This window comes from Triplophysa rosa, linkage group LG6 (assembly GCF_024868665.1).
Source record: "Triplophysa rosa linkage group LG6, Trosa_1v2, whole genome shotgun sequence".
In the NCBI taxonomy this organism is placed as follows: Eukaryota; Metazoa; Chordata; class Actinopteri; order Cypriniformes; family Nemacheilidae; genus Triplophysa; species Triplophysa rosa.
In genome coordinates this window covers 3839074-3851582 of record NC_079895.1, presented here as the reverse complement: position 1 = coordinate 3851582, position 12509 = coordinate 3839074, and the positions used below count along the sequence as shown (strand labels likewise).

Below are 12509 nucleotides of genomic sequence, written 5' to 3'. Positions count from 1 at the left end.
GTTGTCCCTGTTGAGGAAATCTGTGCCGTCGGTGGATTTGAGAAGAAAGCTTAGGGGGCAGCGAGAGCCTTTCTGGAGCGGATCCTACAGGTCTGATGTGTTGCATAAGCTATTAGACACTGAGACCTTATAAGGCAACAGAACCGAGCTCTTGGTATACAGTAACAGACGCGCAAAGATGTTGCTATGGATGGCATTCATAATTCTTGTAACCAAACCATCATTGTGCATTTGGCCATCGGACAGAATCAGTTCAAACTAGCCGTTCGCCGTGTGTTTATGTTGCGATTGCCACTACAGAAGTCTGGAGATTATTTTAAGGTCACTTCCATAGCAACAGTCATAAAATGTTGTTTTCCATCGGTAGTTATGAATCCTGATGTGAACCTCGGAGGTTGCAGACACGCTGCTGAAATTCGTATCCAAATAAAGGCATCCTAGCATGACCGCTATGGCACCTGGCACGAACAGACACACCCAATGTTCTGTTTTGCTCATAAAAAGCAAATAACAGCTCATTTACTTCCTTCACTTAGCAGTCGGCTTGTTTATGGCTGTGCCCTAAGCAATAGGTGTTCTGATGGTTGCAACACAGTCCCACAGGAATTCGTGACATCGTCACGAACTGTACTAATAATTCGTGCTTACTGACACGAATTTCCCCCTTTTTTCATGTCACCCAGCACGACTTTCAATCTAATGTATTTTAATAAACGGTATCTTTCATATGTATCAATCTATATCATCGCAATCAGATGGGAATTCATACCTACAAGGTGCCTCATTCATGTGAATTAGTATTTCCTACGATCTCATTGGTATGTTTTGTTGTGATTTGACTTTTCCCCTGTGACGTTAGGTTTAGGGGCGGGGTTAGGGAGCCATTTATCCTTGTTTTGCCACCTTGTGAAATTCGCGTTTTTAGCAAAATTCGACTTTGTGGCTGTGAATTTAGGGTTTGGGGTGAAGTAAGGTGTTGGTGAGCCACATCCTAAAATATGTACGACTTCTTTTGACATCAGATTATAAATATATGAAGAGTTTGGTTCAAAAATGAGAAAACTCCATTTAAAAAAAATTCAAAAATCATGTTTTTTATTGTGCATTCCAATTAATATCGATCAAGCTGCAGTTGGTTTGTTTTGATTTAAGCCATAATAACTAAAAAATACAGCTAACTAATACAATAAAACACAATAAAAACATGATAACATTATAAAAAACGGAGTTATCTCATTTTGGAACCATACTCTTCATATAAATGTAAATACACACGCGTCGTGCAGCGTGACACGAAAAGAAAGTCGTGCTGAATTAATAGATTCCAAATTTCGTGTCTATGCCACGATCTGCCGTGAGACACAGTGTCTGATGGATATCAATTTCCACAGTGTGTCAACACGGCGAGGAACTTAGTGAGTCTGTTTTCCTCACCAGGACTTGATGACAAGCATCACTAAATTTGCATCTCCTGAACGAAATACCGTACGTGCACACAAGACAGAAAAAGAACAGAGTTAACGTTTGGTGAACTGATTTTAGACTTTGCTTCGATATAAATTCACATCAGAGATGTTGTCATGACACTCATGAATATGCAAATAAGAACGTTAACAAATACACACTTCACATTGCATGAAAACGGCGAACTTGAAAAGGTTTTTCGCGGCTGTACTGTAGTTATTATTGGGTGTTAATTTGGAAATTGGTGGCATTACACAGGGACATTATCTTCACAAGCAGCTCATGTAAGAATCTCATTTAGAAAAGACACAGGGGTTGCTCTCAACCGCGAAAATGAATTCAGTGCTCCCAAATTACATGTCTACGGTCAGATGATTTTTATGGGATGTTGCGTATACCCGTGTTCAGTGTACAGCCGCTAATGACATCATGCTGAATGACTGTAAATTATTCCAACACACTCCTTTTCGGTTATTTAAGGTTTACTATAAACAGAAAATGATTACATTTTAGATTTCTAAATCCATGTTTGTTCCTGAACGGCTCCAACAAACACAACTGCGTGAAGAACGGCCATTTGAAAGGAAAAACCTCACCCAAAACATATTTGTAAATGTAAGTCTGTCATAATTTGCTCACAATCATGCTGCATTATTTTAAATCATCCGTGAAACTTAGATTTCCAAGCTGCCATGAAAATTGGTTTCCTGTAAACTAAATGTGCATGAGTCACATGTGCTGGAAAGCGTTGCGTTTTAATGGATCGTGATTCGATTAGACAAAAGGTAAGACCTCGGAATCCTCTGCTTCACTGTTCGCAAAACAGCATTTTATTCATTGTTTAACTGTATTCTTCCACCCTCGGAAACAAACAGCCAGCGGCGCCATGTTAAGTGAAACACAGGAGAAAGAAGCTAATTAGTTTGAGTCCATGAGGGTTAGCAAGCACTTTCCTTCACAGCTTCAGGCTAGGCTAAATTGTTTGACTTAATTATTTTTTTATGAAGTATTTCTTTATTTATTTTTGCCTGTGAGCAACAATATCCGTTTTTCTCACAATACCATATCAAGGGTGGTAATGAAGACCAGTTTTTGGGGCAGTCGTGGCCTAATGGTTAGAGAGTCGGACTCGTGACCAGAAGGTTGCTGGTTCGATTCTCAGGGCTGGTGGGTAACGACTGAGGTGCCCTTGAGCAAGGCACCTTACCCCTACTTGCTCCCTGGGCGCTGCAGTGATATCTGCCTGATAAAAAGTATCTTTTTGGCTACTTTGCTCCGGGTGTACGTGTGTTCACCACTTGCTGTGCATGTGTTCACTACTCTCTGGATGGGTTAAATGCAGAGGTCACATTTCGGGTATGGGTCACCATATCTGACTAATAGGTCACTTTCACTTTTTTGTGTAGCTGGTTTGAGGAGTGAAGAAAGTTTATTGCGTGGCAGATTTTATGTGTTGTAGTTTACTGGTGACTTTGTGACAGTTCAGGTGGTAATTGAAGTTAAAGGTTCGATGTTCCCGGCCCTCTGGAGGTTCCGCTCGCTGACCAAGAGGAACGTTCAAATGCCAAGTCGTCTTTGACACCTTGTGTCCTAAAGTCAGTGACTCGGTTATTGAGTGACTGCATTACACACACATACACACACACAATAGCTGCACATACGCTCTGTAAAACTATCAGAAAACCACGATCCTAACCTTTATCTTCATAACGAAATCCCACACAGCCAGTCAATTATTCATTTTTCATAATTTATTCAAATATTGATGTCGGAGATTCTGTAAGCCTGGAGACTGTAGTGTATACTGTGAGTTAATAAATGCTCCGCTTAAATATGCGATGTGAGTAAACAGTGCTCATTAACAGCGGTTTAAGCTGTAGCCCTGCTTGAAATGAATAGATGCTTGGATCCGGAAACGGTATTCCTTACGTCACCACTTAACAACCGAATATTATATGTAGATTATTTTTCCCATCCATAACTTTCCATAGGCGTAATGTTTTTATACAGCCAATGATATTAAACCTAACCTTCACAAACTTTTAGGATGTCCTCATAATTAAGACCCCTGCCCAGAACACAATAGACTGATTTCACTCCGCTGCCATGTTGAAATCGAAAACGAGGCAGAGGTGGGAAGAAAACCGGAAGGACAGATAGACCGCAATGGTTTGGACTACCATCAGGTGTCTGTGACATGAATAAAGAAATGATGCGTTTAAAAACAACGTTAGATTGGCTGTGTGTGCGCAAATTAAACCCGTTTATGGCCGTTTAAACTAAACAGTCACTAATATGTGTTACGGCTTAAGTGGTCAAGTAAAACTTGTGTGACATGCACCCTATGCTTAGATTGTCACATTTAAGATCATAAATCGTTTTCATAAATCTCCAGGTTGGTTGTCCAAACCATTGCAGTCTGTCTGTCTTTCTGGTTTTCTTCCTGCCTCGCTTTCGATTTCAACATGGCGGCGGCGTGAAATCAGTCTAGGGTTGCACTGTGTACTTGTGCTACGGGTAGTATTGCAAGCCTAACACTTTCCTTTTTTAAACATTGCTGAATAAATGAAATTGGCCGCACACTTGAATTAGGCCTAGTTCCCACGTAAAAAATGTTCTAGTGTACTTTAGTATTTACAACAGTAAACTTACAAAAATTCCTAGACACTATTGTTTTTTTTACAGTATTTTCTACAATTTATCCAATTACTTTCATTCATTTATCCAATACTACAAAATATTGTAATATTGTAGTGTACAGTATAATACAAAATGTTTAGTTTACAAAGTTGGTTTATTTTGTAGATTTCATTTATGAACATGGCACAGCATCATGATACTACTGGGTATTGTGATACTTCTGCTGGTATGGTACCGTGACAACCCTAGAACACAATAGAAAGTTTAATGGATTTAATGGTTATAATGGGAGTGTTATTGGTTTTATTGGAAACTTAGTTTCTACTGGACTGGTATTTTATGGATTCTATTGGTGGGGCAGATTAATCCTATTGGAATAATGCCCAAAACACATTACAAATAGGAATTATGTAATGGTTTTAATTTAAAAAAGCTAATGGTTCATAATGGTATTTTAATGGAATTCCAATAGAATTTATGTGATGGTTTCTATTGGTTTTTGTTGTTGTTTTTCAGCAGGGAAGGGTAACCCATGAAATGAATACACATCACACTCGCAGGACATTGAATGTAGGTCCTCACAAACTTACAAAGATTCAAACTTTATCACAATTTCAGTACCAAAACAATGTTTCACTCCAAATGAACAAAATAAACACATACTGTAAATAAACATAAGAACAGTCTACATGGCTTGTGCTCTTTTCTGAAGTCATGTGATACAGTAAGTGACGAATAGCCATGCATGGTTTCATTGTTTGGAAATTAATAAAATATTGACAGAATTCTAATTCTTGAGTGTACTGTTCATACACTGTGAACACACAGATCAACACTCCCCCACTTTTGGACTCACCGGTAGACCTACAGTACACTGCAGATGTGTTTATCAATAGTAATTCAAGCCATCGAGCGTTTATTGAATGTCCACTGTGCTGACAAAGGAACCTGTGGATGTTGTCACTGTCAGGGCAATCTCTGTCTCGGCGTGAAATTCAATGCTTCGTGTCATCTTAACGTTTACGATTAAAACGATTCATTAGAATCTTCAAAGACGTATCCTATCCTATGTCTCAGTAGACAGCTGCGACGGAGAGAGAAACACGAGGCAGAAAGTGCCACTTGAGCCGGCTGAGGTTTCACCTGTTTTCAAGGTGAGTTGGTAAGGCAAAACTCTATTGTCATGCCTGTTGAAAAGCAAATGTTGGAAAATTAGGTTAGTGAGACATTAAGCGAGTGAGTTTACATCGAGAAAACGTAAAATGTATATTTCTATTGTCAGCATAATTTATTGGCATCATTTTTCCACAAAGCCAAACTAACTATGGGTACTTTTTGGGAATGGGGTGGTTTTATTATAAAATTTGGTAAGGGTTGAAGCGATAGTTCACCCAGAAATAAAAATTATTTGATCCTTTTATCACCCTCATGTCATTTTAAACCTGTATGACTTTCATTCTTCTGCAGAACACAAAAGAAGATATTTTGTATAACGTTGGTAACCAAACAACACGGACCCCCATTGACTTCTATTGTATGAACACAAAACCACTGAGACGTTTTCTAAATATCTTCTTTTGTGTTACACAAAAGAAAGAGTCATATACAGGCTTTAACCAACATGAGACTTTTATTTTTGGTTGAATTCTCCCTTAAACACTATTTGGTTGCACACTTCACATATTTTCAATATTCTTGCCCAAAAAGGCTTTTCAAATGATCTTGAATTGCGTCGCAGTTTTCAAGATCAACGGTTGACATTATTTATGTGAGAGGGTTTAATATTCACATACAAGACCTTTAAAATGTTAACATTGAATTAATCTAATATGCCTTTTTCTTTACTGTCAGATGTGTAAAACATCAGAGCATGTTTGCCTGAACCAAACCACCCACCCACTATCTGAATGACCGATCGCCAATCATTTTGTTTTTATGTGCCTTTCAGAAGCAAGTTTAATATAATGACATACCGCCATCAAATTAGTCATTTAAATAACTGCACAACCGTGTCCAATTTATTCATAATTATGTGAATATATCTGCTTCAATCTAAATAAAGAAATCTTCAGTTCACACCATGCATCACTACAGCTGATAATATCCTTTTCTTTTGTATGCACAGAGGAGCCGGCATTCCAGACTCATCTCTAGGCCATCAAGTGTGTGATTGTGTTATCTCACAGTGGCATTACCCACCGGCCTTCGCTCGGTAACCCTGGAGAGAGCTCACCGTGCACATCCCGGAAGAGGTGTTAAACACTTCTCTCCCGGTCTTTCCCACCCTACTCCCTTTCCAAGGCCTCTGTAGTCTTGTTAATCCATTTTGAATGAATTATCTATGCTGCCGGGCCCAGTGTTCTTTAATCTTGCTCTTTCATCCAATTGCAGTGTCTGACAGCCACACGTAGTCTCACGCTTTCATCTGTAAATACAGTACAACCTTTGAGCACTAGAGCCGAAAGGGGGACCCTGACCCTTAAACAAAGTGACGTTGGTGCCATGCCATGAAACACTTTCGGACACTGCCAGCAGTCAATCTGTGTTGCCAACAAGTTCATTACCATGACTTGATCTCTGTCAAGACAGGTCATGATTTCGTAAATATGAAAAAAATATTTTGTTCTATAGACATAAACGATATCTTAATCAATAAATGAAAGAAACGTGTTGTGTATGATGTACATAGAAGTTCATTCTGCTTTTGCGAAAGAAACTGCAACGTTGGTGTTGCTTACCGTATGTGCTCTTTTAAAGGTTTTTCTGACCTCTTTCAACCTAATGCAGAGAAGTGCCGTCGATAGAGCAGATGGGTAAAGCGTTTCAGATCAGATGGGCTGAGATGTGTTTTATTCTGCGTTTACAGCGGTGACCCCATTCCTGTCTTTCCTGTCTATCAATGATGCAGCAGGCTGGTGGTCTCCAGAGATGCTCTCCGTGTTCCTCCGTCCGCAGTCACATCTTGCAGAGTTCACAGAAATGGTTATATTTAGCTGCTAAGTGCAATATCACAGCATGGTGGTGTTTTGTGAACTGAGAGGAAGTGATTTTTTGAGGTTTTTGGGAAGGGGGCATAGATGAAAATACTGATACTTTTCCTTATACCAGTTTATAAATTAACATTTGATTTCTGCTAAGTTTTTTAGCTGCAGACTAAAACACTGAGAAGATGGTAGCGTTGGCTTGTGTGAATTCTGTCGTGCTATAAAATGTTCTATAGAATGTTCTATAATTCCTATAGAAAAACACAAGGTACACATGCAGGATGACTCATGTTTTATTTCATAAAATATGGAAGCAAGCAACTTAACATTATACTCAAGATCTTTGACCTTTTCAGTTGAACCTGCTTGCAGTCTCTGCAGTTTCAGACTGAGTTAGAGAAAATTCACATCAGAAATAAAAAGATTTCAGCTTTTATATACTGTACAGTACACAGGTTAAGCTAAAGTTAAGGGGCTACTGCATCCAAAAATAAAAATTCGGTCATTTAAAATTTTACAAATATATATATCTGCAATGAAATCCAGTGATTGTCAGTCAACCAGCACATGAAAAAATCTATTTCGACCATCTAAGCAATTGGTGGTCCAATAGTTCATCGTTGAGTGACCTTAAAAGTTCTCCTGGCAAAATTCAAACTGACGCAATCTTGTGCAATATTTTACATTTCTTCTGATGTCTTTCTGTTTGCCAGACAAAAAGGACAGGGTAAAGAAATATTTCACACATTCACCCCAGGCTAAGTTTCTTATGTGGATTTATCTCCTGTTCATTGTTGGAAAATGGTGTAATTTACTGAAAGAATATCAATTGCGCAAAATTATTTTCATAGATTAAACATGAATTATATTTTCACAGATTTAGTTACATTTAAATGAAAAGTCTACGATTTGTTGTCCCAAACCCGTATGCTGTTATTTTTCTCTAGAATACAAAAGGAGATTGCTTTAAGAGGCTTGAAGCTCTCGCTGTTTTCCTGTGAGCCATTGTTAAGTGAAGGACTCTCGTAAAGCTGACCTTCCCCTGAGTGAGAGCAGCACTGAAGATTTTTCAGAGAGGCACAGATTGAGCCATCCTCTGTGATGAGGGCAAAGGGTCGTCATGCCTGTTGTAGAACAAAACTCTAATATTTTTCAAAGAAAAAAAAAAGATGAATCAGGTTATTGCTCAAAGGTTGCCGTTTCACTTATAGGAGCTTTAATGGAATTAATGGATGTTTCATACAATTATCAATTCATAAATCAATATATTTATACATTGAAAAAATCTTTCCTTACAGAAAATTTAAATAATAAAATAAATGCTGGTTTTAAAAGAATTGGATGAAAAATGTACAAGTTCATGTTTAAATTTGGTAACTTTTAATTGCAGATTTTGCTATTTTGACAGTTATAAGCACAGTTTTTCATTCATTTATGATTAAATATTATTTTGTATCAATTCAGTTTACTAAGATAGTTACCTATATTCTGACATATTTCAAAAACCCACTTCTGGCCTATGATATACACTCACCTAAAGGATTATTAGGAACACCATACTAATACGGTGTTTGACCCCCTTTCGCCTTCAGAACTGTCTTAATTCTACGTGGCATTGATTCAACAAGGTGCTGAAAGCATTCTTTAGAAATGTTGGCCCATATTGATAGGATAGCATCTTGCAGTTGATGGAGATTTGTGGGATGCACATCCAGGGCACGAAGCTCCCGTTCCACCACATCCCAAAGATGTTCTATCGGGTTGAGATCTGGTGACTGTGGGGGCCATTCTAGTACAGTGAACTCATTGTCATGTTCAAGAAACCAATTTGAAATGATTCGAGCTTTGTGACATGGTGCATTATCCTGCTGGAAGTAGCCATTAGAGGATGGGTACATGGTGGTCATAAAGGGATGGACATGGTCAGAAACAATGCTCAGGTAGGCCGTGGCATTTAAACGATGCCCAATTGGCACTAAGGGGCCTAAAGTGTGCCAAGAAAACATCCCCCACACCATTACACCACCACCACCAGCCTGCACAGTGGTAACAAGGCATGATGGATCCATGTTCTCATTCTGTTTACGCCAAATTCTGACTCTACCATTTGAATGTCTCAACAGAAATCGAGACTCATCAGACCAGGCAACATTTTTCCAGTCTTCAACTGTCCAATTTTGGTGAGCTCGTGCAAATTGTAGCCTCTTTTTCCTATTTGTAGTGGAGATGAGTGGTACCCGGTGGGGTCTTCTGCTGTTGTAGCCCATCTGCCTCAAGGTTGTGCGTGTTGTGGCTTCACAAATGCTTTGCTGCATACCTCGGTTGTAACGAGTGGTTATTTCAGTCAAAGTTGCTCTTCTATCAGCTTGAATCAGTCGGCCCATTCTCCTCTGACCTCTAGCATCAACAAGGCATTTTCGCCCACAGGACTGCCGCATACTGGATGTTTTTCCCTTTTCACACCATTCTTTGTAAACCCTAGAAATGGTTGTGCGTGAAAATCCCAGTAACTGAGCAGATTGTGAAATACTCAGACCGGCCCGTCTGGCACCAACAACCATGCCACGCTCAAAATTGCTTAAATCACCTTTCTTTCCCATTCTGACATTCAGTTTGGAGTTCAGGAGATTGTCTTGACCAGGACCACACCCCTAAATGCATTGAAGCAACTGCCATGTGATTGGTTGATTAGATAATTGCATTAATGAGAAATTGAACAGGTGTTCCTAATAATCCTTTAGGTGAGTGTATAATGATGAAGAGATCAATAAACTGTGCACTTCTAAAAAAACATTTGCACTATTGATTTCTCCCCACTTGTCTTACCCATTTGTTGTCAATGGACCATAGCTGCAGATCAGATGGGCACTGTTTAATTTAGACTGTGCACATTTATATAAACAGTGCCACAGCATGTACGTTCCATAATAAATAAATTATATTATTATGTGACTGACATTACATAAAAAAATTACATAGTATTATTTGGCGATTCATGTGAAAAGATTGAAGACATGTGATTGCAGCTTCACGAGAGTCATATTGTCGTAAAAAAAGGATCCATTTGACTGAGGTTCAGTTAAATACTGATTATAGACACATGATATCTGAGGCATATCTTCAGATATAAAAGTAAAAAGTCCATGTTTAATGTTAAATGCATTAATGTCGTATGCTATCACACATCATTTATTTATTTTATCCATTTGTGGAGAGTCAAAATTAAAGGGCTTATATTCCATTAGATAATAAAAGTTTTATTGGACATTTTTGGATCATATTTTTTCACCATTAAATCAGCTTGGTGGTATTAACCGCAGATACTGAAACTCTTTAGTTCTTCCCGTGCTTTCTGATGGTGTTAGGGACTATTACAGGCTCCAGCATCTTCACAAACAAACCCCAAAGTTTTTACTACTGTATGTCCCAGACATGAACAGGTTACCAGTGTTCCACAATTTGAATTTAAAGTAACTCCATCCACACTGGTGGCTGATTTATCTGTTCTACCTGTAAGGCTTTCTGATGAAACTGCAATAAAGGGAATTAAGCAAAACAGTTCCTAAAATGAACGCAGTCTTACTGTCAGAGATAAACTAATCAAATCCTATTAGGAGAAAAGAGGACTCATGCAGGTTGCATCATTTTTATTGTAGAAAATGAGATGTTGCATTGTTCCTTTTTTTGACAAATGTAATATTATTTATATAAAAATAAAGCAATGAAATGTTTAAAGAGTACATTCCTCGAGATCATAAAAAATACATTTCATGAAGTGTTTAATTTTGCCGTGTTTGAATGTAAGCAATCTGCCAAGTTGTAAATCCGAAGGTGAACGAATAACAAAGTTATTTGCTTATAAAAAAGGTAATCGACTCTGAATCACGCGAACAAGCCATGACCTGTCCGAATCTTTAACCACAATGTACCTACGTCACTAGAAAAATCCCCGCCTACTGACTGCGAAAACTTAACTCTCTCCTCCCCAAACACTGTACTAGCTCGTTCGTGACGTGTGCATCATGTCTAAGAGAAGCTGTGTTCTATGTAGTGAAACTAAGTCAGTCTTATTTTCACTACCAAAGGAAGAACTTCTGAGGAAAAAATGGTTACTATTTATTTTTCAAACGACACCAAAGGAGTATAAACCGAACGTTTTACTTTGCGCGCGTCATTTTACCGAAGATTGCTTCATCAATCTTGGCGCCTTTACTGCAGGATACATTAAACGTCTTTCCTTAAAAGATGTTGCAATACCAACTTTATTTGGACCTGTAAGCTCCACCGAATCACAACCTGTAAGTGTGACTCTTTATTTTTGTCTTTACTTAAAATTAAATTTGTGTGACGTTATCTCATGTCTGTGTTTAGCTAACGTTACCGTTATTTTTGGGGTTGTTACTGTTTGTTTACCTAACGTTAGCTATAAACTCGTTGCGCTAATGTAAGTGTTCAACCATATTAACTCGCAAAGTCTTTATTTCAAGAACTGCGTGGTGTACTATAGTTATAATAACATCTGAAGATACGAACACCGTACACTGTATGCCGTGATAACTAACTGTTACAAGAGAAGTGTCTAAAACAGTCCTTTTTCTTACTGGCATCTGTATAAGGATTAAAGAATGATTCGTCAGACTCGGGCTCGAGCTGGTAAGGTAAAATCGACGCCATCTCTCTCTATACACTGTTAATATCCAACCACCTGCAAACCGTAATACAGCAGTAATGATAGGCGGTCCATTTGCGACACATGCTGAACGCGTTTGACCAATCACAGCAGACTAGACCATTTGACCAATCACAGCAGACTAGACCATCTGACCAATCACAGCAGACTACACTATCTGACCAATCAGATCAGACTACGCTGGCGGAAAGGCGGAGATTACACGGATGAATCGCGGAACGAATCATTTGAGAGTCAGTCAAGAAGTAAGGTAATAAAAACTGCTTATTATTACGAAATAATAGTATTTTTACATCATGTATGTACATAAACTTGTTGTCGGACACTCCATAAACCAAAATAAGCCCTTAAAAATATTGAGGAATGTACTCTTTAAGTCTTTTCTTCAAGTCTTTTTTCCCTTTTCTCTGATAGAAACGTTAAAGTTGGAAATTTGATTAAATCAAATTCCTCCTATTTCAAGAAAGTATTTTAAACGATTAAAAAATATAAATATAAACTTCAAGTATACCCTCATGTAGCATAGGCTAAATCTCAGGTTACTTTCCTCCTGTTAGCCATTATGCTACTTTTTTTGTTAATAACAAGCAAATTAAGTTATAATGAACAAAGCTACGTGCCATAAATTGCAATACACATCTTTATAAGAGTTAAAACTGCAGAATGCAAAAAAACGTGACAGAACAACCTTTTATTTTCTTAATGTAGGCTAAATGTGCAAAAGTTAAGCT

At 38.2% G+C, this 12509-nt stretch overlaps 1 protein-coding gene across 14 annotated transcripts in view; it reads left to right on the top strand.

Annotated features, from left to right (window-relative positions):
• Nucleotides 1–12509, top strand: part of adarb1b (adenosine deaminase RNA specific B1b) — a 199845-nt gene that overhangs the window by 70445 nt on the left and 116891 nt on the right. The window lies entirely within an intron of this gene.